We start from the raw sequence: 22,544 nt of genomic DNA, 5'->3' as shown, positions 1-22,544 counted from the left end.
GCGTAATCTCATAGTCAGAGGAACATGTATAAGTCATGAAGAAAGCAATAGCAATAAAACTTAACGATCATAATGCTAAGCTAACGGATGGGTCTTGTCCATCACATCATTGTCCTAATGATGTGACCCCGTTCATTAAATGACAACACATGTCTATGGTTAGGAAACATAACCATCTTTGATAAACGAGCTAGTCAAGTAGAGGCATACTAGGGACACTTATGTTTTGTCTATTTATTCACACATGTACTAAGTTTTCGGTTAATACAATTCTAGCATGAATAATAAACATTTATCATGAAATAAGGAAATAAATAATAACTTTATTATTGCCTCTAGGGCATATTTCCTTCAGTATTAATCAAATGAACAAAGATGAACTTGACCATCAAATATTAATCAATAAAACATATATATGTTTGGTAATATTGATATATGGAAATGATATTCATCTTTATTATTCAGCGTGCATTAGCTGGGCTAACGCATCAACACGCAGAGAGTTCGGATTGGTAAAATCCAGGTATTTACATACATGCTATGCGATAAACGCCAATTGTACAACAAGCTACTTATTCAGGTAGCTAATACTACTAAAGCAATAGAATCATCTCTTCAGTCTTCTCTGAGATATGCATCCCTGATTCTATGTACCTTGGCAGCCACCTCCTGCATGTTGATACGTTCACCCGGAGATGACTCGGTGCAGCAAAGGCCAATGTTTAGCATGGACGACAAAGAATGTAGACCTTTTTCCTTCATGGCAATTGGAGTTTCCTGGCAAAGCTCCAACTCTTGTAGTAGCTGGGGATCGACAATATCCAATACCCTATTGGGGAAATTGATCTCTACAAACTTTACTATGCTCAGTCCATCCTTAAAGGTGCCATCAGTCGGCCTTCTTCGAATGAATGTCTCTAGAAGAACGACACCAAAGCTATAGACATCTGCGATAGTTGAAACATGACCACCTCCCGCATATTCTGCAAAATGAATAAAAAGCGGAGCTGATGTCGCTTTCACTGGTACACAGAGATGCAGAAAAAATGTAGCAACACAAGAATAAAAATTTCAATTACCTGGAGCAGCGTATCCGATCGTCCCCATGAGTGCAACCGACAAAGAGTTTGATGTACCGATAGGTAATGTTGTGGAAGCAATTTTGAATCTTGCCAGGCCAAAATCTCCAACATGAGCTGTCATATTATCATCCAAAAGAATGTTACTAGGCTTCAGATCGCAATGAACCATTGTTCCTTGGTTGTTATGGTGTAGGTACTCCATTGCATCCGCTACATCCACGACAATGCTTATCCTTTGAGCCATTGTAATAAGGTTATTTGAAGCGCCTTCAGAGTCTTGGGTTGAATATAGTAGTTTATGTAAATCTCCTCGTGGCATGAACTCATACACTAGGGCCTTGAAATCATTACCATTAGAATCAATTCTTGAGCACACAGTTAGGATAGGAACCAAATTACGGTGCCGCACATTTCTCAACGCATTACATTCTGCGATGAAGCTCTTTTGTGCTCCTCTTGTCTCTAAGTTGAAAACTTTCACAGCAACATCATCTTCATCTTCAGCTAGTTTTCCTTGATATACAGAACTATATCTCCCTCTGCCAATTAAGTTGGACGTTGAGAATCCCTGTGTTGCTCTGGCTAGATCATTGAAAGAAACTTTGGCAAATTTTGTAGCAAATGATGGTTCAGATATAGATTTGCTCTTGTATTTTCCTCTCCAAAGCCAAGAGCCAAATATGACCATAGCAAGTGACACCATTATGGCTATTGGGATAACTACTTTGACAACCAAAGATCCCTTTTTTCTAGTTGAATTTGAAAGAATGGTAGAACATGCTAGCATGTGTAACTCCAATGCCCCACCACAAAGCCCTTGATTTCCATCAATCCACACGATAGTTGCATTCTTGAAAATCCCTTTAGTTGGAACCTCACCATGAAGATGGTTGAATGACAAGTCTAGTTCCTTAAGAAGTTGTAGGTTGCCAAGAGATGCTGGTATTGACCCCGTTAAGTTATTGGCAGAAATATTCAGAATTTTAGGCTGCTTATGTTGCCTAATGAAGTGGGAATGCTTCCGCTGAAATTATTCGAGTCTAACTCAATGTATTCTAAACTTTTACAATCACCGAGAGTGCTTGGAATATCTCCATATAGCTTATTTGATGAAAGTACCAAATATACAAGTTGTTTGGCATTGCCCATGTCAGTAGGAAGTTGTCCAATAAGGTTATTGAAAGATAAATCAATTACAAATATTGTTGGGATTCTAAAGATCTCCACTGGAACCCTACCATGAAGATTGTTTTTGGAAATGTCCAAATATTGAAGCACTGGAAAGTTTCCAAAGATAGATAACTCCTATTTGAGACAAGTTTGACAAGGATGACGGAATGGCCCCGGTAAAGAAGTTTGTATTTAAAACTATTCTCTGCAGAGTTTTGAGAGTTCCAATCCACTCGGGAACCACACCTGTAAACCGATTTCCCCCCATTGATACAACAATCAGGTTGCGAAGGTTTGCTATGCCGGAAGGAAAATCTCCCGATAGTTGATTTTCTGCCAAGTATAGATGCTGGAATTGATTTGAAAGGTTACCTAATGAACTTGGTACATTCCCTGATAGGCGATTCCAACCTATAGAGAATATATATAGCTCGGTGCAGTTGCGTAAGCTAACCAAAAACTCCCAGTCTTGCTTGCTATGTGCTTCCAGCTGATTGTGTTCAAGATTTGAGAACGAGAGTTTGGTAAGTTTGCCAATCGTGGTGGGCACCAATCCTGTGAAGTTGTTAAGCGACAAATCGATGAAGTTTAGAATGGAAGTATTAGTGAATGAACTAGGAATGGACCCTAGAAAGAAGTTGCCACCCAATACAAGTTTCTGGAGATTGGGCAGAGAGGTACAGAGATTTGGTGGTACCTCTCCACTTAGGCCATTGACAGCAAGGTCAAGGCCGATGAGCAAAGAAAGATTCAGGATGGCTTGTGGGAACCTGCCTACCAACTGATTGAGACCTACATACAGGTACTGCAAGCTGGACAAATCTGCAAACTCACTTGGAAGATTGCCCTTGATGTGATTATCCGCACAGATATTAGCAAGAGAAGCTGGGATGGTGCCAGTGAGGTTATTACGTGAAATTTGCAGTACTTGAAGGTGAGGAGGCAAATGAACAGGAAGTTGGCCAACTAAATTATTAACCGAAACATGCAGCACCCTGAGCCTTGAGCAGTTTGCGAAACTCGGCAACCTTCCTTGCAGCGTGTTATTAGTCAAGCGCAGGGTTTGGAGGCGACGCAAGCGACCAAGGGTGGGTGGGATCTCTCCTGTGAGTGTATTCTCCGTGAGTGTTAGAGAATGCAAAAATGTTAGGTTCCCGATTGAAGGAGAGATGTGTCCTACCAAACCCCGACTTGCAAGGTTTAGAGAAGTGACACGACGTGGATTCTTCACCCTGCACAGGACACCTTCCCAACTGCAAAAGTGGTTGCTGTCGTTCCAGGACATGAAGGCTTGGTGCAGATCGAGGCTGATGGCATTCTTGAAATCAAGCAGTGATAACCAATCCGTCTCGTTTCCATTCAAGGAGGAGCCGCAGACGACCACATGTGCACCGCAAGCCACTAACACCAAGAGAAGTAACCGTCTGAATCTGCTCGTTATAGCTTCCATGGCCGGGTCGTTTATGTGTGTATACTGGTCTGAGTTAGATCTTCAGTACTCTATATACACATGCATAAGAACAAGGAGACTTTTAAATAGCCATAATAATAACTAATATGCTTGTTAGCGGAGGGATACTTAATTATTTATGCATGGATTGTGCTGTGCTAGTCGCACTAATAGCCCAAAATCATAGTTGGTCTCAGACGCACTAATCCTTTTTTAGACTATAAGGCGCAGTAAACCTTTTTTTTTGACCGGTTTGGACCAGAACAGGCATGGTGGCGGCTGGCAGGATCTGGTGCGGCGCGTGCGCGGGTGCGGTCGGCGTCCCCGGTGCGGATCTGCTTTTTTTTTTTTGGTTAAACCAAGCTTTTATGGCTCAAAGTCCACATGGTGTAGAATATAAATCGGATCGTGCGGTAGCCTTAGTCGGACATGTCGCTCATGATCAAGAGAATGTGCAAACGTGGCTAACCTATCCGCATCCATGTTAGATGCTCTACCTTCAAAAGAGAAAATACAATTAAAAGATGTAGCTCTTTGGTTAATCTCTACGATAATCGCTACATACTCTCCCAGGCATGCTTGGCAATGTCATTGATCACTTTGAGTCAGAGGCTATGATGAAGTTGTTCAGAAGTAAGTCCTCGGCGAGCGCTAAACCTTCCCGACATGCTATGGCCTCGAGTGTCGCAACGTCCACTATTCCTGAAATCACCAAGGCCGAGCTTCCAATGAAGTTGCCGCCCTCATCGCGGCATACAGCCGCCGCTGCTCCCCGGGCATGATTTCTCGATATCCCAGCGCCCACATGGATCTTGGCGAAACCCTGGGAAGGAGCCTTAGGTTTTGTGAGTACGTTCGCTGATGTACGTCGTCGCTGCTGCTGCGGCGCGTGCACGGGTGCGGTCAGCGTCCCCAGTATGGATCAGCTGCGCGTGCGCCACCGAGGCGTGTTGGAGGTGCGCGAGGGACGCAAGGGCCGGCGACATCCGAGTTTCTTCGTAGCACCAGTAGTCAGTATGTCACGCTCAGTTTTGTGATAGATAAGAACGACGCCCAACTTGAAGGAACACAACCGGGTTTCCACTGGTTTTCTTGGTTTTTTCACTGATTTTTCTTTATTTCTTTCTTTGTTTTTACTGTTTTTTCTCTATTTTTCCTTTGTTTTCCTTTGGTTTTTTCTTTATTTTCAAAGGCCTTTTTCTTTTATTTATTTATTCTTTATTTTTCTTTGATTTTGTCTGTTTCTGTATGTTTTTCATCGGTTTTCTTTTGTTTTCTCTCGGGTTTTCACTGTTTTTCTATACACACGTTTGGTATATATATAATACATTTTTCTCTGACACATTTAACATTTTTCAGTATAGGATTAACATTCTTCAATAGGCCGGCATTTTCTGAATAGACGGTCAACATGTTTTTTCTATACTTTATTAACATTTTTTAAATAGTAGTTAATTTTTTTGAATACATGGTCAAGGTTTTTTCTATACAATTTTGACATTTTTTAAATACATTAAAAAATGTAAAATGCTTGGATTACATTTTTAAATACATTACAAAAATCAATGCTTGGGTTACATTTTTTAAATAAATGATCGATTTTTTCAAAACAGGTTGTATATTTTTGGTATACATTTTCATATACATGAGAAATATTTTCGCTACTTTTAACATTTTTGAAATGCTTGGTTAATATTTTTTAATGTTTAATATAGTGCTTTTTTGTAATATTTATTTGAAAGTATAAACAAAAGTAAAAAAAGAAAAATAAGCACATGGAAAACAATAAAAAAAAACTAGGTTGTCGCCTGCACGCGCTTGAGCAGGCCCATCTAGTGCCTCGCTTCACGCGAGTCTTCCTTCAGCCTCGCAAGAAGCAAGGTATAAACGGCCAATTCCTATTTGGCACCATATGCGCCCATTAATGTGCAATTCGCAAACCGGCACACACATCCCTCCGTTTTGCTCCGGCCTATTTATATTTTTCTCTGTTAAAACTGCAACAAAGGGCACGGGCGCCCGACAAGAATCGAACTCGCGACCCCTTCAATTAGTTTAAACCTCTACTGCCATGGGAAAGTATCCAGTGCTCCCAGTCTTGGGGTACTCCCGGTGCTCTAATATCAAAAAATATATTTTTTATGTTTCAAAAAATTCTGAATTTTTGTATGAATGTTAACAATGAACGTGACTACAAGCCCTAAAAATTTCAGATCCAAACTCGAAACACACATTGAGAAACAAAAATGTGAAATCTAGCATGAATAGTGCAAAGAAGAGACAAAAGCAACATTGATACTATTCAGATCTGGATTTCTCTTTTTTGTTTCTCAATGTACATTTTGATTTTGGATCTGAAATTTTTAGGGGATGTAGTGAATTTCCTTGTGAACATTCTCATTTTTTTCCGGAATTTTTTGAAATATTTATAAATACTTTTTGACATTGGAGCACTGGGAGTACCTCAAAGCACTGGATACTTTCCCCTACTGCCATGACTATTTCCTTCCGTTTTCTTCTTTTCTTCTCTTTCGCGCGATGTGATTTACATTGTTTGTATTTTTTCTTATTTTCTACCTCTTTTTTTTTCTCGTTTTCCCTTTATTTTTTTCCTTTTCTTTTTTCTTTTTCAAAATGCATGGACTTCGTTCAAAATAAATGAACTTTTTAACAAAATTGATGAAATCTTTGCAAATTTGAGAACTTTTTCCAAATCACAGAATTTTTATCAAAGTTGTTGATCTTTTTTCAAAATCGATGATTTTTTTTCAATATCGATGATTTTTTTTTTCAAAATCGATGAACTTGGTTCAAAATTTGATAAACTTTTTCAAAGTCGATGACTTTTTCTCATAATTATTGATTTTTTTAAAGACAATGAACTTTTTTCACTTTTGTGTACTTTTTTTAAACCTTTTTATGAACATTTTCTACTGGTCAACCAGCGAGATGCGAGCGAACAAACGAATGTTTGGCCTCTCGTCCCCTATGTACTCATTCTTTTGTCGTTCCAGCGTCGCGTTCGATCGAAGCGAAGGTTTTACTGGGCCGACCCCCTAGGTGCGCCTTGGAGCGCCAGTACCTTGACCCGACGTTGAGAGCGTTGTTTAGGAGCTCTCGTATAGATACGCCCCATGGAAACTAGGATTGGCCGCGACCAAGTGCCTCGTTCGGCCGAGCGATCATGTTAATGGGCCGCGGTCCGCTATTGTCAAAGCGAGCTCTAGTGTCTTATCGGGCGCTTGAAGCTTTGTATAGAAGGTCTCTAGACGCGAGCTCTACTATCAAAGTGAGCTCTAGTGGATCGGAGTTCTTGCACCAAGCACTTTGGGCGCCACAGAACGCGTGCTCACGCGACCTTAAGGCTGGCCGCTGCCCATATAGCGCTCAGCTCAGTTCACTCTGTGCTTGACTAGTTTGATAGCCTTTTTCTTACAATGGGTATATTATTCAATTGCACAAGCCGGTTAAAAAGACCAGCAAGATATTCGTTTAGAAAAAAAGACTTCCAGTTTTCTGTAGACTAAAAAAATCATACATTCAAAAAATATCCCAATGTTTTAAAAAATTCAAGAATTTTTAAAAAATAGTTCTTGAACCCAAAATAAACCACTAATTTTAAATAGATATTTTTGAATACCAAAAATATTTGCAAATTTTAAAATATGTCCATGAAGAACAAACATTGATCATAATTTAAAAAAATCGTGAAATTGAAGAAAAATCCTAAATTTGAAAAGAGTTCACGAATTTGGAAATTTTCATGGGTTTGGAAAGAATTCACAATTTTCTTTAGAAAATCGCGGAATTGGAAAATTTAATGAATTTGAGAAATTATCATGAACTCAAATTTTTTCAAGAATTTTAAAACTGTCATGGATTTAAAAAAGTTTATAAATATGGAAAATGTCCATGATCTCGAAAAGAGCTTGTAGATTCGGTAAAAGTTCTCAAATTTGCAAAAAAGTTCTCGGATTTGTAAAAAGTTTGAAATTCTAATAAAATTTCCTAAATTTTAATTTTTTTAGTAATTTTTGGTTTTGGAAAGCATTCACATTGGTTCTCCGTGTATGTATTATTTTCAATTATACAACCTTTTTATTTTTTAAAAATCTTTTAACATTCCTACGGCAAATTAGAACCTATTTTCAAAATTGCTCATATCATTCCCACAACATTGTGTGGGTTAATCATCTAGTACTATGATATTTAGAAGTGCAATTTTAATTGGTTCATTAATTACAAGATATATTCAATTAGATTATTATTAGTGTGGAATAAATGATTAATTATCAAGTAATCATACATTTTGTATAATTGGGACCAATGCAAATTAGGATTTGGTTGGTCCTCCAAATGACTATAAAATTGCAATTCAACACAAGATACAATTAATTTGTAAATAAATGATAAACAAATTTAAGTATCTTCTTTCTTCAATTAGATCAGCATATAATACATAAACTTGTTTGTCAATAGTCTTTGATGACATGAACATGATAATTAATATTATAATTATCAAATAAGGAGTCGACCTGATTCTAATATACAATCAATAAAATATGATTTTTATAATTAAATAGAGCAGGTCAGAATAATTCCGGGGCAAGGCAAGTACAAAACATTTGTACTAAACTTTTATACTTATTTATAGCTCATTTTTACAACAGATAATCTTATTAACTATTTTTAAACTATTTGGTGAGCATAATTAACTACATTATAAGGTTTTCTTACTATGAATTATAGTGTTTTTATTATATAGCTTTATTGTACATCGTTGAAGAATACATTTGTGCTCGACTAAACTTAGATAATTGTTGTAGGAGAGGTTTCATTTTTGTGATATTGCCCCTTAAAATGATCTTTAAACCAAATTCACATAGATACGAGTAAACGAATAACAGAAAACTATATATTTTCTTGTGACACTTGGTGAGTTAAAGTGTATATATATCATCTCTCTCTCTCTCTCATTTCTCTTCAATGTTTTTGTTGAGATCTCTGAAGTGTGATGTCAATCAAATAACTTGACAGTAGTTTCTAGTCTATAATTGTGTATAAGCACCTAAATATTTCTAGAATATATGAAGTGTGTACAGGCAGCTTTTCACGAGATCATTTGGATGTTTCTTTATAGTAGGTTCTATTCCATGGTCAAATGTGTTTTAAGTGTTATAGTTGGTTCAGTAATAAACTAAAACATGTGCTTGTTGTATAGTTTATAACAAAATACCGTTGTTTATAAAAATGACCGACGAACATCAACGCTTCCACACAAAAATACAAACAAATATTCAAATGATTACACAATAACAACAACAACTCATATGGGTTCTTCTCTTATGCTACCTGATACGTACTAGGTATATCTATAATTTTCAAAGTCCTCATGCCACTAAATTATCAATTTAACTTTATATTTATTTGGCTAACCTACTAAAATTGTTGGAAAAGGTAGAGTTGCATATCTTACCTTTTTGTTTTCAGGGAACTTCCTGAACTCAGAAACATATGAAAAATATTAGGCACAAATATTTTCTCGGGTCACAAAGACTTGCAAAAGGAGACAACCAGATGGTCCCAGAAGGGCTCTACTCATCCAGACCACGCGCCCTAGGCCTAAGCTGAGTCATAAGGGATGTCCATGGGTCCCACAAAATTGTGCATGGGTCACCCTTACGGCGAGAGCTTGCACACGGGTTTTCAGATCCGCCATTTTTTCTGAGTTTTTCGTAGTTACGTATCTCCAAGAAATTCTAAAATGGTGAGCAAGATAGATTTCCGCCTTGAAACTGAGACCCAATCTCGAGGGAAGCTCTCTTCCTCTCCACGATAGCCACCAAAAACCATAGGGGGAAACACCCCTCCCTCCAAGGGAGAAAGCCAAGGAAGAAGAAGAAGGGTCCTTACCCCTCTTCTACGGTGGCGCTAGAACCCACGAGTGTAGGGGTCTATTGTAGCCCTTTTCGATAAGTAAGAGTATATAACCCAATGAGAATTAGAAGGACTTGGACAATTGGTCGATATCTCTACTCCTATAAAAATGCGAGTTGGTGATGATGGTGTGCCTGCCTTGGTTCATCGACGATCATCGGATCTGCATCCAACGAACACGAAGCAATGTGTGGCAAATTTTGCAAAAAACACCCCCTAGTTCATGAACATTTACACAAAAGCCATGTCATCCCCATCTCTCCGGTCTAACAGCTCAACTCCATCTCTCCCCGAGGCTCTAACCCGTCCCCATCTCCAATCTCCAGGAAAGGGGGAAAAGGAGGCGCCACCGCCGGCAGCGTTGAAATCGATCTGGTCAGATGCCCGCTGCCGGCGCTGTCCGACCCCAGCCCCTCTCATGCCTCCACTCAGCCTCATTGCCCACCGCCACCCCGACCACATCCTCCCCGTCATCTCCTCCGCCCCTTTCCCCGTCTTATTGGACGCCGATCTTGGCAAGCAGGACGCCGACGCATCTACTGCCTCCTCGCGTGCCGCAGCAAGACCACCGGCGACCATCACTCCCACCTCTCCCTCCTCGCAATCCCCTCTCCCCGACCCATGGCTACACCGATGCCGACCGCCGTAGGTACGCCGCCGACGCAGTATGTTCCCGGGCACCTCTTTTATCTCTTCATATGTTGCAGACGTCCCATCGACCACCTCCTGCTATCGCCACCACCACCCTCCTCGCTGTGCCATCCGCCCCCTTCCCCTTCTCCTCCAATGTTGACTGCTGCAAGTACGCCGCCGGCTACGAGCTGCTCTCAGCGGCGGCGGCGCCACCCGCTGCTCCTTATCCTTCCCTCTGACTTACTATGCTTGGCTACTGGTCCTCCTCCACAATCCTCGTCCTGCCCACCCGTGCCGCCTCCCAGATTTAAATTTTCTGTCACCCAACTTTAAATCCGCGTGCCCAGGCCGAACTCTCTAGAAACCACTCTTGCAGCCCAATACATATATCAATTTTTCTGTGACCCAGAGTTCAAATTCGCGCGCCAATGTTGAGTTATCTAGAAACTACTCTTGCAGACCAATATAAAGCAAATGGGTAGGCATATGTGACTCATGCTGCCTCAAATACACCCAAAGAAGCCACACGCTGGTCACAACAATCTTCAGATTGAACGGGCTTCACCTTCTGATCTCCTTCGTCAAGGACCAAGGTATGGGTGAATCTTATTACTTGTGCAGCTGCATATATGTGATGGTGCTAGCGGATGGAACTATACAAGTTATCATTTCTCTGCGACATTAGCTATTTTAGAAATGAATCACAAGAGTTGGTTGAAAATATGAACACACATGCCATTGTCACTACTAGGGGAATAGACCTGAATATCATGAAGGCTACAGATTGTGTTTAAATTGTTTAGTATACCAACTAATTATTACAATATGTCGGATTCATCATGTTCTACTATTGGACAATGATGACATTTTCGTTTGGTGTCATTGACATGAAAACTGGGAAGTTGCGAGTCATTGTATGGTTCTACTTCTTGACTCTAAAGCAATATTTGGTTTGTTACGTTGTGAGTTCTTCTATTGAGGAAGATTTTTCTGTTCTATTCTCTTAGACACGAATAACTGATTGATTAGGAGATCAAACACTGGTACCTTTTCCCTATAATACTATAGGAATTATTTACTGTGCTTATATTTGCTATGCTAGCCCACTACTATGCTAATATCATTGGTACACAATAAATGATAGTGGTTTGACTTAATTAATCTATTCACATAGATTGCTAGACAGCACATAGCCACACTTTGTGGTACCATATTATACATGTATTCAGTACTTGTTTGTATTTTCATTCTGAATTAGTGCTTATTTTTTGACATGCTGCATTACATCTGCATGTAATGTAGACAGGATTGGTTCATGTGCTCTGGGTATCCCTTTTTCCCATGTGAAAGGAGGCATTGGACATTACAAATCATTGAACAATTAAATGATTTCTTTTTAGTTCGACCTCCTACTACGTAGAGAAGATACCAGGTATTCCTTAGAGTTGAAATCTTGAAGTGGTTAATTGATACTATTGACCAAATGCGCATTGTTAGACATTTAATTCCATCTTGTAGCTATGTAGAAAAGATACCAGATATTGCTTACAATTGAAATCTTGAAGCAGTTGCTTAAGCTGACCAAATATGCATTTGTACTTAATCTAAGCACATAAATACTCAGTACTGGCTCCAACTACAATTGGATTTTGGTTCTTACCAAATCACTTATTTTACTAAATGACGATCCACATGGCAGGTCCAGAAGATACTCGATAGGCTATAGTATGTATGTTATTCTGATATATTAATTGCAGCCATTTATCTTCACATTTAAGTCTGGTTTGCTTAATACTATACTAGAACGAAATGAGCATTGTTGAATCATTGGATAAAAAGTAACAACAATATTGTTTTTTTTCTGCAGTTATTTCAGGGAAAGCAGCAGTTATGTTGCAATAGTTGTTCTAAGGCTGTACATGATGATATGTACTGGAGATTGCAGGCCGTGACGGTGATTTGGGAGATTTTGCATGAACGCAATTGCCGCACTTTTCACAAATTGGAGTTGTCGGCTACTATGCTTGCATGCCTTGCTGTTGACAAGCCAACGTTGGAAGGAGGCCGACGAACCACACATCATTTTGTGATAGTAATCTAGCTTAGTGGTTCCCGGCTATTCTATCTTTTCTCATCTGATTTCCATGTGTTTGTACAGTATTCACTCCTAGCAATGAAATCAATAGCTCTGTTAGGCTTAAGAAAAAGCTGTCTTGGAGCTCAGTTAGCCCTTGTGAGATATTTGCACTGTATGAACAAACTGTTGTGTGGATGGATTTTCTATTTGTCGCATGCTCTTTGTCCCCCCAACATGGGAGAATCATGAGAAAATTGGGCAGGGGTAACAAGTCTTCTGCAAGGTGAAAATGGAGAAAAAAAAGTTTGGCTTGGACGAGGGGGTTTATCAATTGGAAATCATATGTTACTAGACTCCTCAGTAAATAATGTTTCACCCGATCTTTTATGATTCCGTGGCGTAGCACGGGCATCTTGCTAGTAAATCAACAATGAATCACTTTAAAAGCTGCAAAGAGTGTTTGATGGTTTGTTCGATCACAAGAACAATTGCAAGAACTTACATAACAAAAGATCAATGGTGCAATAAATGTCCCAATTCTTAATTGTGCTAAGGACAAGGCGGCACTTATAAGGGTCAAATCGCTCCCAAGGACACATGAGAATTTCAGCAAGTTGTTTTCACCAAGTTCCATTGAGTTTAACTTTCATAGCTTTGATAATATGTTGTGTGGTGGAATCTATGGTAATGAATTATTCTTACATGAACAAGATACATACTTATGATTTAACTCCTAATGCAAGCATCGGCAACTACACAAGAGTAATTAAGATAACATCTAACTATAACATTAAATGCTAGGGTTACAACAAGCCCTTATGCAATAGTTCATGAGCTTAGGGTATGAAAATTTCCGTCGCACCAACCATCCATCATAGACAAACTAACCACACAAATGCTCTCCTCTAGGCCCATCAAGGTGAGGTGATATGCCGTCGACATTCGCTCATCAAAACAACATTGAACTTTATAATTTCACATGGTTACTAGCAACAAGCTTTCGCTCATTCCTCAAGAACGTAATGGACTACTGATACGTCTCCAACGTATCTATAATTTTTGATTGTTCCATGCTGTTATATTATCATTCTTGGATGTTTTATAATCATTTTATAGTCATTTTATATCATTTTTTGGTACTAACGTATTGACATAGTGCCAAGTGTCAGTTGCTGTTTTTTCATGTTTTTTACATCGCAGGAAATCAATATCAAACGGAGTCCAAACACCGTGAAACTTTTTGTGGATTTTTATGGACCAGAAGACCACCAATGGGCTATAGAAGCACCTGGGGGGTGCCCCAAGGGGGGCACAACCCACCAGGGCGCACCTGGGGGCCCAGGCGCGCCCAGGTGGGTTGTGCCCACCTCGGTGGCCTCTGCACCCCCTCTTTACCCTATAAATTCCAAAAACCCTGGGGGTTACCCTAGATCAGAAGTTCCGCCGCCGCAGGCCTCTGTAGCCACCGAAAACCAATCTAGACCCAGTTCCGGCACCCTGCCGGAGGGGGGAATCATCTCCGGTGGCCATCTTCATCATCTCGGCGGCCACCACAATGAGGAGGGAGTAGTCCACCCTCAGGGCTGAGGGTTTGTACCAGTAGCTATGTGTTTAATCTCTCTCTCTCTCTCTCTCTCTCTCGTGTTCTTGAGATGTCACGATCTTGATGTATCGCGGGATTTGTTAATATAGTCGGATCATATGGTGTTTTCCCCTCTCTTTGATGAATTGAGTTTTTCCCTTTGAGATTTCGTTGTTATCGGATTGAATACTTTTATGGATTTGAGAGCACTTGATATATGTCTTGCACATGAATACTCGTGGTGACAATGGGGTATCGTATTGATTCACTTGATATATGTTTTGGCATTCAACTCGCGGATTCCCGCGGTGACATTGGGGTAATCTATGCATAGGGGTTGATGCACGTTCTCGTCTTTTGTTTCCCCGGTAGAAATCTTGGGGCACTCTTTGAAGTTCTTTATGTTGGACTGAATATTACGAATCCAAATTTGCTTTGGTGTTATTTTAGTACAAACTCTTGAATAGATCGAACGGAAAGAATAGCTTTGATGTGGTTTCGTACCCTACAAACAATTTATTCTTATATTCTCCGCTAGATAGGAACTTTGGAGTGATTTCTTCATCACACTTTGAGGGATGGTTATATGATCCATTATATTAGCACTGTTGAGAGATTGCACTAGCGAAAGTACGGACCCTAGGCCTCATTTTCAAGCATTGCAATACCGTTTTTGTGCCCGCTTACTATTTGCTACCTTTTATTTATTTATTCAGATTATAAAAATATATTTCTACCATCAATATTACACTTTTATCACCATCTGTTCGCCGAACTAGTGCACCTATACAAATTACCATTGTATTTGGTGTGTTGGGGACACAAGAGACTTTTTATTATTTAGTTGCAGGGTTGTTTGAGAGAGACCATCTTCATCCTATACCTCCCACGGATTGATAAACCTTAGGTCATCCACTTGAGGGAAAATTGCTACTGTCCTACAAAACTCTGCGCTTGGAGGCCCAACACGTGTCTACAAGAATAAAGTTGCGTAGTAGACATCAACTACTCACAAGACATCATATGAATCATGATCAATGGGGGTATTGATATACCAAACAATTTGAACATAAGAATCTTTCATCAATTAAACCTCTAAGCATCAACTACAAGCAGTAATCAACACCAGATCCGAGGTAACAGTTCATAGATTAAAAAAGAGGGAGATGCAGGTGATGATGGGGATGGTGCTAATGTAAATGGTGATGGAGATGATGATCTCAATGATGAAAAAATTGTCGGTGATGACAATGGCTTCAAATTCCTCCACCTATAGGGATGGAGTTCCGACAGATCAACCTACCAAAGATGAAAAGTGACCCGTTGGTACCGGAGAGCAGTCATGGGGAGGCCTATGGGTCACATGTAAACATGTTTGCGATGTCAAGCTAGGATGAATCACCTAGTCACACAATAGGTGTTGTCTCCAAGAACTCAGCCCAGCAGGCCCCATCGCAACAGAATCATTTCCTGTTTCCTAGTTGGTCTCTTTCCTAAATTCTTAAGGCGCTTGCCGCATTCTTCTTGTTGCATCAATCTGTCCCGCTGCTCTTCGTGTAGATATGCCATTCGTTGTACCATGAGATGGCTCGGGAAGGTACTCACCCGCGGTAATAAGGAAGATGAAAGTGATCGGTGGAATGATTAGAGTGCCGGTGGAGCACCGCCAAGGCTAGGAATAGGTCACGTCTCACGTGTGTGTGGGCTGGAGCTGGCATAACTAATTACCCAACAAATTTGAGGATGAATTAAGAACCCCTTAACTGGCGAATGTTTGCCAGGAGGGGGTCGAACGATTTTGCTGGCATTTTTAGTTGTGATGGGTGGCAGTTTTTTCAGAGCGACATAGCAGTTTCTGTCATAGAAGGCAATTTTTCGTTTAAAACTGTCACTTGATCTCGTCTCAAAACTAAAGCTGCTAGCAAAAGGGGTTCATTTGCCACCCCTTTCCCAGGGAAACTCAGCCAGCTAGCTTTTCTGTTAATTAATCTAATGATGATTCATGTTCCTAGGGGTGTACCGAAGCACTGCTCAATAAAAAGAACCGTCTTAGCTGTACACTGTGGCTTGACAAGAATTTGAAGGCTCTAAAATTAAGCAACCGGCCGTGGATTTCGACTACTGGTTGTTAAGTAGCTGATAATAATGTACTTTCTTTCTACCGTAGTCGGGTGATCGTTTCTCCATGTTGTGCTTATACTTTAAATGGCAAAAGTTTCCGTTTCATTATTGGGCTTATGTTATATATGTTGACATTCGTTTCATTATTGGGCTTATGTTATATATGTTGACATCGCACAGTGAACACAGGACACTGCCAGTGACATAGTAGCAATAGCATACAGTGTTGTGGCTGCCAGTGACATGGTAGCAATAGCATACGGTGTTCTGGCGGTGACATGGCACCATTTCTGATCTTGCAGCTTATTGACGTTGGAAATCTAAAAAGACATTATGATGTTGCTGAAGATCTTAAACCGGTGTCCAAAAAGAACCTACCTCGATCGATCCTATGCTAGGAAGCATACGGATTGACCACTCATCTTATTGACTAGATAGCACATCACACCCAAACAAACACATCTACTTGACCACCGTGCGTGTGTCACATAGTTCACTCACGAACTCTAAATTACATCGAACATCTCTTACATGTCGGCGGCGATCCCCTCGCCATCGCCGGCGGCGCCAGCCTCAATGCGTGGGGGAGTGCCGCGGACGGTGCATCTGGCCCGGATCTCGCCCTTGTCGCCTGTGAGCAGGTCCATGTTGACCATCTTGGCCATGGACTTGGCAAACTGCTCGAAGAAGGCATCCTGGTTGAGTGAGAAGCGGGTGGCCATGCGCTTGGTGGTGGGGTGGTCGAAGAGGCCCTGGTCCGACTTGAACAGCCCCTGCCTCGTGATCAGGTCGAAGCAGTACTTGTTGTCGAAGACGTCCGGCGGCCGCACGTCGAGGTTCTGCTTGAGGGTGCCGCGAGGGGTGTCCTTGTCGCACTTGTTCCGCAGCATCGTGGTGAACATGCGGTCGATGGTCGGGTTCATCGAAGGCCGGACAGTGGGCGACGCCAAAGGTGTGCGTGCCGGAGAGGGACACCAGGACCTCCGTTTGAGTGATAATTAATTCAAGATGGAAAAAGAACATAACTATTTCTAATAATGTTGGTACGCACCTGCGGGAAGCAGTCGTGGAAAAGGATGCGGATGAGGGCCGGCGCCACGACGGTGCTACGACCTCTGTGGCTCTAGCTGAGCTTGTTGCATGGTCGTGTGGCTTGCACAAGATACCCATTATTTGCCTTTGCGATCTATTTTTCTTTACTTTTATTTTCAGATCTATTAAACCAAAAATACAAAAATACCTTGCTGCAATTTATTTCTATTTTATTTTATTTGGCGTTCGATCTATCAATCTACTACAATTTATTCATGTCTGTTTGCCAATTTCTGGCGCTGCTACCCGAAAGGGATTCACAACCCCTTTTACACATCGGGTTGCGAGTATTTGTTATTTGTGTGCAGGTGCCGTTTACGTTGTGTTGCTTGGTTCTCCTACTGGTTCGATAACCTTGGTTTCATCACTGAGGGAAATACCTACCGTCGCTGTGCTGCATCATCCCTTCCTCTTTGAGGAAATACCGACGTAGCTTCAAGCCACATCAGGATATAACGTAGAAAACCCTTTAGGAAAGGAGAGAGAAATTTCATGACATTACCCATACAACGGTGTTAGGATAATTGATAAAGTAAATTTAGCATTGTGCTTCAAATGTTCTTATTGAAAGTCAGAGTACCACAAACATGCTTCGAGATAGCATTGGCATGGTCTTCAAGCAAGGTCAGACCTTTGGATACACAAAGGAAACCATCAGGAACAACCTATAGAATAAGTCTTACGATTTCCTCATTGAAGAATGGCTAACCTTGCTAAAGATGAAATCATAACAATAGGTCCTCCGGTCAGGTGTGCTATGCATGACATCTCCTTACCGGGTCATATAAAGACTAATGTTATACCTCTTGGAAATATGTTACAACCATCATATCTGACCAAGATTCAGATCTGATTGGTGTCAGGATACCTCGGACTCAGGATGCCTAAGAAGAAAAGGTACAACACAAATTGACGAGATGACATTGTAAGATTCTCGGGAAATGAACTATGGAAGCGAGTTGCGAAACAAGAGTTTATCAATAAACCAAGGAGAGGATTAGGAGGTGGCTGATGATCTCAGCGACAATTCATCGAGATTTCCAAAAAGATGGATTTCCACAATTATGTGAACAAGGAGATAACATTGCCATATCAAATGATACAATGACGTATGCTCGAGGAAAAATATACATAATTAAACATTGGTTGAAAGGTGCACCCGAAATAAGGGCTCATGTAGCATGATCAATGTTAGAATGGTGATTTGATAACCAATTCACAAAGTATGAAACTATCGTTCATTAACTTACATGCAGTAGGGTTGCTAGAAGTTTTGAATTTTACACATCACAGTCCATTTGTCGGTATTCCGGTGAGAAACAACACGGGGACCAAGGAATGAACAGAGATGGCAAGAAGTATCACTTGTATCAAGAATTCTTAAGAGGTGGTGAAATTCTCATGACATTCTAGGCATAAAAGATGGTAATACTCCAAGGTAAGGAAGAACAGATGCTGGATAACAAGGAACTCAAGGTATACAGAAAAAACGAACAAGTTTGTGTCGAACGGAAGGCAATAAAGTGATCGATGATAATACAATTCATCGAGGGCAAGGATGGTATTTCATCATGAATTCAATTGTTATCCGGAAAGAGCTCATAATGTTGATGATGATCACGTCACATTTGTCGAGAAATTTCATGAAGATGTAATCGATCGGCGATGAAATTAAGTCAAAGGAATGATGAAGCGAAAGGTTATTGGAACTATGGGTACGACACAAACTCGAAATCAAGTTTGTTGTTCAAGGAGAAATGATATGCCGAGGAAGATCGACGTAAGATTAGCTCATCGTCGAAATTTTTGCTCCGGGAAGAAGAACCAGGTAGCATAGTTAAATTTAGCACGATAATGATGTAGGAGTGACATGATGGAGTATTAAACTTCTCAACAACAAAGTACTAGGAGTACTGAATCACAGTGTTGATTCGATTCACTAATCGGTGTTCTCGGTTGACGACAACCCAGAATCCATGGAGTGACTACGACGGGGAAAGGTACTACTTCATCAGAAATTCATAAGATGTAGTGCAATGGGTTGATATCCTCGAGATACCAGGGGGTAATACTCGAAGGTGGATCAAAATAGGGGTTGGGCAAGCGTATTTATTTGTAGAAGGAAAGTACTTTAACTTGTCCGAGAAATAGAATCAAAAGAGAACAATCATGGCAGGAACCACGATTGCAAAAGACCAAATCCCAAATATAAGATGAACTTAAACCAAGGGAATAATTAATTTAAGAGAAGTTTCCACAATAAGATCTACATCGTGTCCATGGGCATGAACACAAAGTTCAAGGTTGACTCCCACTTCTCCAATGCATGACCATTCATTCACTGCTCTTATTAAAAATGATTTGAGTGTGAAAACCTACCTGGTGAATTACCAGAGGAGTATGACCCGTGAAAACTTTTCGGGTTCACACAGATTAAGGAAGGCATAGGTTCAACCCATCGGGGTATCTTAGAAACATATACCACAAGCTTCAATAGTAAAAGTCACCAGCTCGAAAGCAGAGCATGGTTGGCCAAATCAGACAATAGAATTTAGCAATGGCATTATGTATCAGAGGAAGAACTTCTTGAGGTTTTTGTAGACGAAGGACACTGTTAGATGATAATTCAACAAAGGATCTGACGGTCCATAACGGGGCTGATGTGGGGATCGGCACACGATCAGAGGATGAAAGAATGCAAGGAGATCAGATTATAGAAACAACTGACTAATCCAAAGCTCAAATGCAAAGGAATTATGATTTCCAAATCAAGGGACCAGAAGCAAACGCTCTGATTAAGGATGGATAAGTCGAGCAGGCTTAGGGGTACAATCGATGGCAATTTGATTGGTCGAGATCCAGCTCATGTTTCAAATGACGTCTGAGCCGGAAGGATGAATTCTAGGATCTGATTAAGGATTGCGAATATTCGCAACATATTGAATCAAGGGACCCAAGATGATAAAGGCAAATGACGTCAATGAATATTGCTAGGCATTTGGAATTAACCATAATGCAGGTACACAAGAATTTGAAGAGCCATAGGCTGCAGAGGATTCTCGAAAGATCGGATAGTATTTCGAAGAGTGTTGTGAAGCCCCTGAACAATTGGGGATGGACGGATCCCCGATAAGTGCGAGGAATTGTTCGTGTGGGTATTAATGCGGAAAAAAGCTGCAAAGCAGTAGGCACAAAGGATTCTTGGAATATCGGAGAAATTTTCAGGGTATCAAGTAATAACAAGGGCAACTGGGAACGAAGGTATGAACGACAAGCGTAAGCAGTTATCCATAAGGATTTATTAGTGGTCGGGAATAGCGAAAGCGGTGGGCACAAAGTCTCAAGAGAACAACCGAGAGTATCTTTGAAATCTTCTGGTGCACCAAGTAATCATCTGGAGTGAGGGGCTTTCCGGGAGGAAGTAGTTACGAGAACCTAGAGTCAGAGTTAGTAAAATTATTTAACCCGAATAGAAGAGAGATCAGAGTCCCAGAGTGTTGATCTCATATACATGAGGTATGGTATTTCTATCCTTACAAGTATGTAACAAATCCACAATTCATTTTGAGTTATTCATGTGTTTTTTTGGGATCAGGATTATCCGAGTCAGCATCCTTGTGGTTGATCTCATATACATGAGGTATGGTATTTCTATCCTTAAAAGTATGTAACAAATCCACAATTCATTTTGAGTTATTTATGTGTTTTTTTCGGATCAGGATTATCCGATTATTAAAGCACATACATTGGAGTTGAAATATAGGCGGGTTGTGTGCACACGGTACATGTACGTGATGTAAACAGAACCTATATAACTCAAGTACGCCATACATGTAGCTTAATTTTTGCATGGGCGACAATTTGAAAAGCTTACTGCAGATCTGCCAAAGATAGATTATACACAATATTAGAAATCATCTTGAGAAATCTCGAAAGTTTGTAAAACTTAAAATACACACCTCTCTTTACAGGTTGGCAATTTCGAGTTCTATCTGTCATATTGTTTTTTCTAATACAGTGGTATCTCTACTACCCTCTTGTAAAGCGATTGGCCATTGTTAGGATAAAAATAGCAATTACACACGTATTTAATCAATCTTTTGGCCTATCTCCTTCCGTATTATTATTGCCAATTTGAGGGGGAAAAGGCAAAACATGTAAAGCATTATAAGTTTTATATCCTACCCTAAGCCCAAATCTTTATGTTGTTCTTTATGCAAGACTCCATAGCACTCCAGCCTTCATCACAAATGAGCCGCTGGCTGCCATAGCACTATCAGTTCCCTGTGGTGATCGTCGTTTCTATTGGTTTGTGGCGCGGGGAATCGGTACTACAAGAGAGCTTCAAGCTGACGGCCAATAGGAATGGAAGACATGACTTGATGGAGAAATCAGGTGCATATGAACAACATATTGTCTTCCAATTTTTTTTCATCATTCAGTAGGACAATTTCCTAATTCTGTATGAAAAGGTTATTAGTATGGATATATATATTTATCGAATTAGCGTATATGAGGTTCTTTGTTCGGCCCCCCTTTAGCTCATGACTACATAATTATTCCGACTGGTATTCTAGATAGATGCTTTTCTATGAACCTCATAAAAAACGTACTATGCCTTAGATCCTAATTGACTATTTATACATCGGATGATTTCAGCTTGCTGTGTCCCAAGATACCTATTTTTTTAAACCAAAAACAGGTGAAGTCCTAACAATCTATACTCCTGCATTCTATCCTGAAATGTAGATTGCTTCTGTAGCATTCGAACAGATGGTAGTTTGCAGACTGATGAGTTGGTTCCAGTAACATCACATGTCAAGGATACCTCTGCTCCACTTACCAATCAAAAAAAATTATGATGATGTTCCGAGAAGTGTGTTTAATTTCTGTCGCAGTGGGATGTTGTGATTAGTTCAGTTTTGCTTGATCTATTTCCAGTTAATTCCTTTTTGTGATGTGGTGTTAGGGAATATACATTCTGCTCTCTTGTTCTTCAGCTTTGGGTGTCAGCAGCTACCTAACACTACTAGGGAGTCTTATTCCGGACGAAAAGAAAATACAATATTTGTTTTTATCCATTTGTATGCCTGCATTAGCCTTATGAAGCACAAAGTATGTCCCAGTGATCAATCACGGATGATACTTGGTGTATTCTTGCTAGGCCAAAATGGCAAATACTCGAATAACTGAATCACCTGCAATCTTTTTGTATTGTAACGCCGGTGTTATATCTGCAACAACAGTTTGTAAATTTTTCTGTATAATTATGAATATACATATTGGTAGCTATAATTGATCAATCACGGATGCTACTTGGTGTTTCCTTATACTAGGCTAATGGGAAAATACTCGAATAACTGAATCACCTGCAATCTTTTTTTTTCCATAACGGCGGTG

General features: G+C 40.3%; 2 pseudogenes; both read right to left on the bottom strand.

The window, feature by feature from the left end:
* Positions 1-615: 615 nt before the first annotated feature.
* LOC109747433 (uncharacterized) lies at positions 616-3,702 on the bottom strand (annotated as a pseudogene).
* Positions 3,703-16,579: 12,877 nt separating this feature from the next.
* LOC109747432 (peroxidase 2-like) lies at positions 16,580-17,974 on the bottom strand (annotated as a pseudogene).
* Positions 17,975-22,544: the final 4,570 nt, after the last annotated feature.

The sequence above is a fragment of the Aegilops tauschii genome, chromosome 2, assembly GCF_002575655.3.
Source record: "Aegilops tauschii subsp. strangulata cultivar AL8/78 chromosome 2, Aet v6.0, whole genome shotgun sequence".
In the NCBI taxonomy this organism is placed as follows: Eukaryota; Viridiplantae; Streptophyta; class Magnoliopsida; order Poales; family Poaceae; genus Aegilops; species Aegilops tauschii.
Note: the sequence above shows the minus strand (reverse complement) of the source record. Positions and strands in the feature narration are given on the sequence as shown.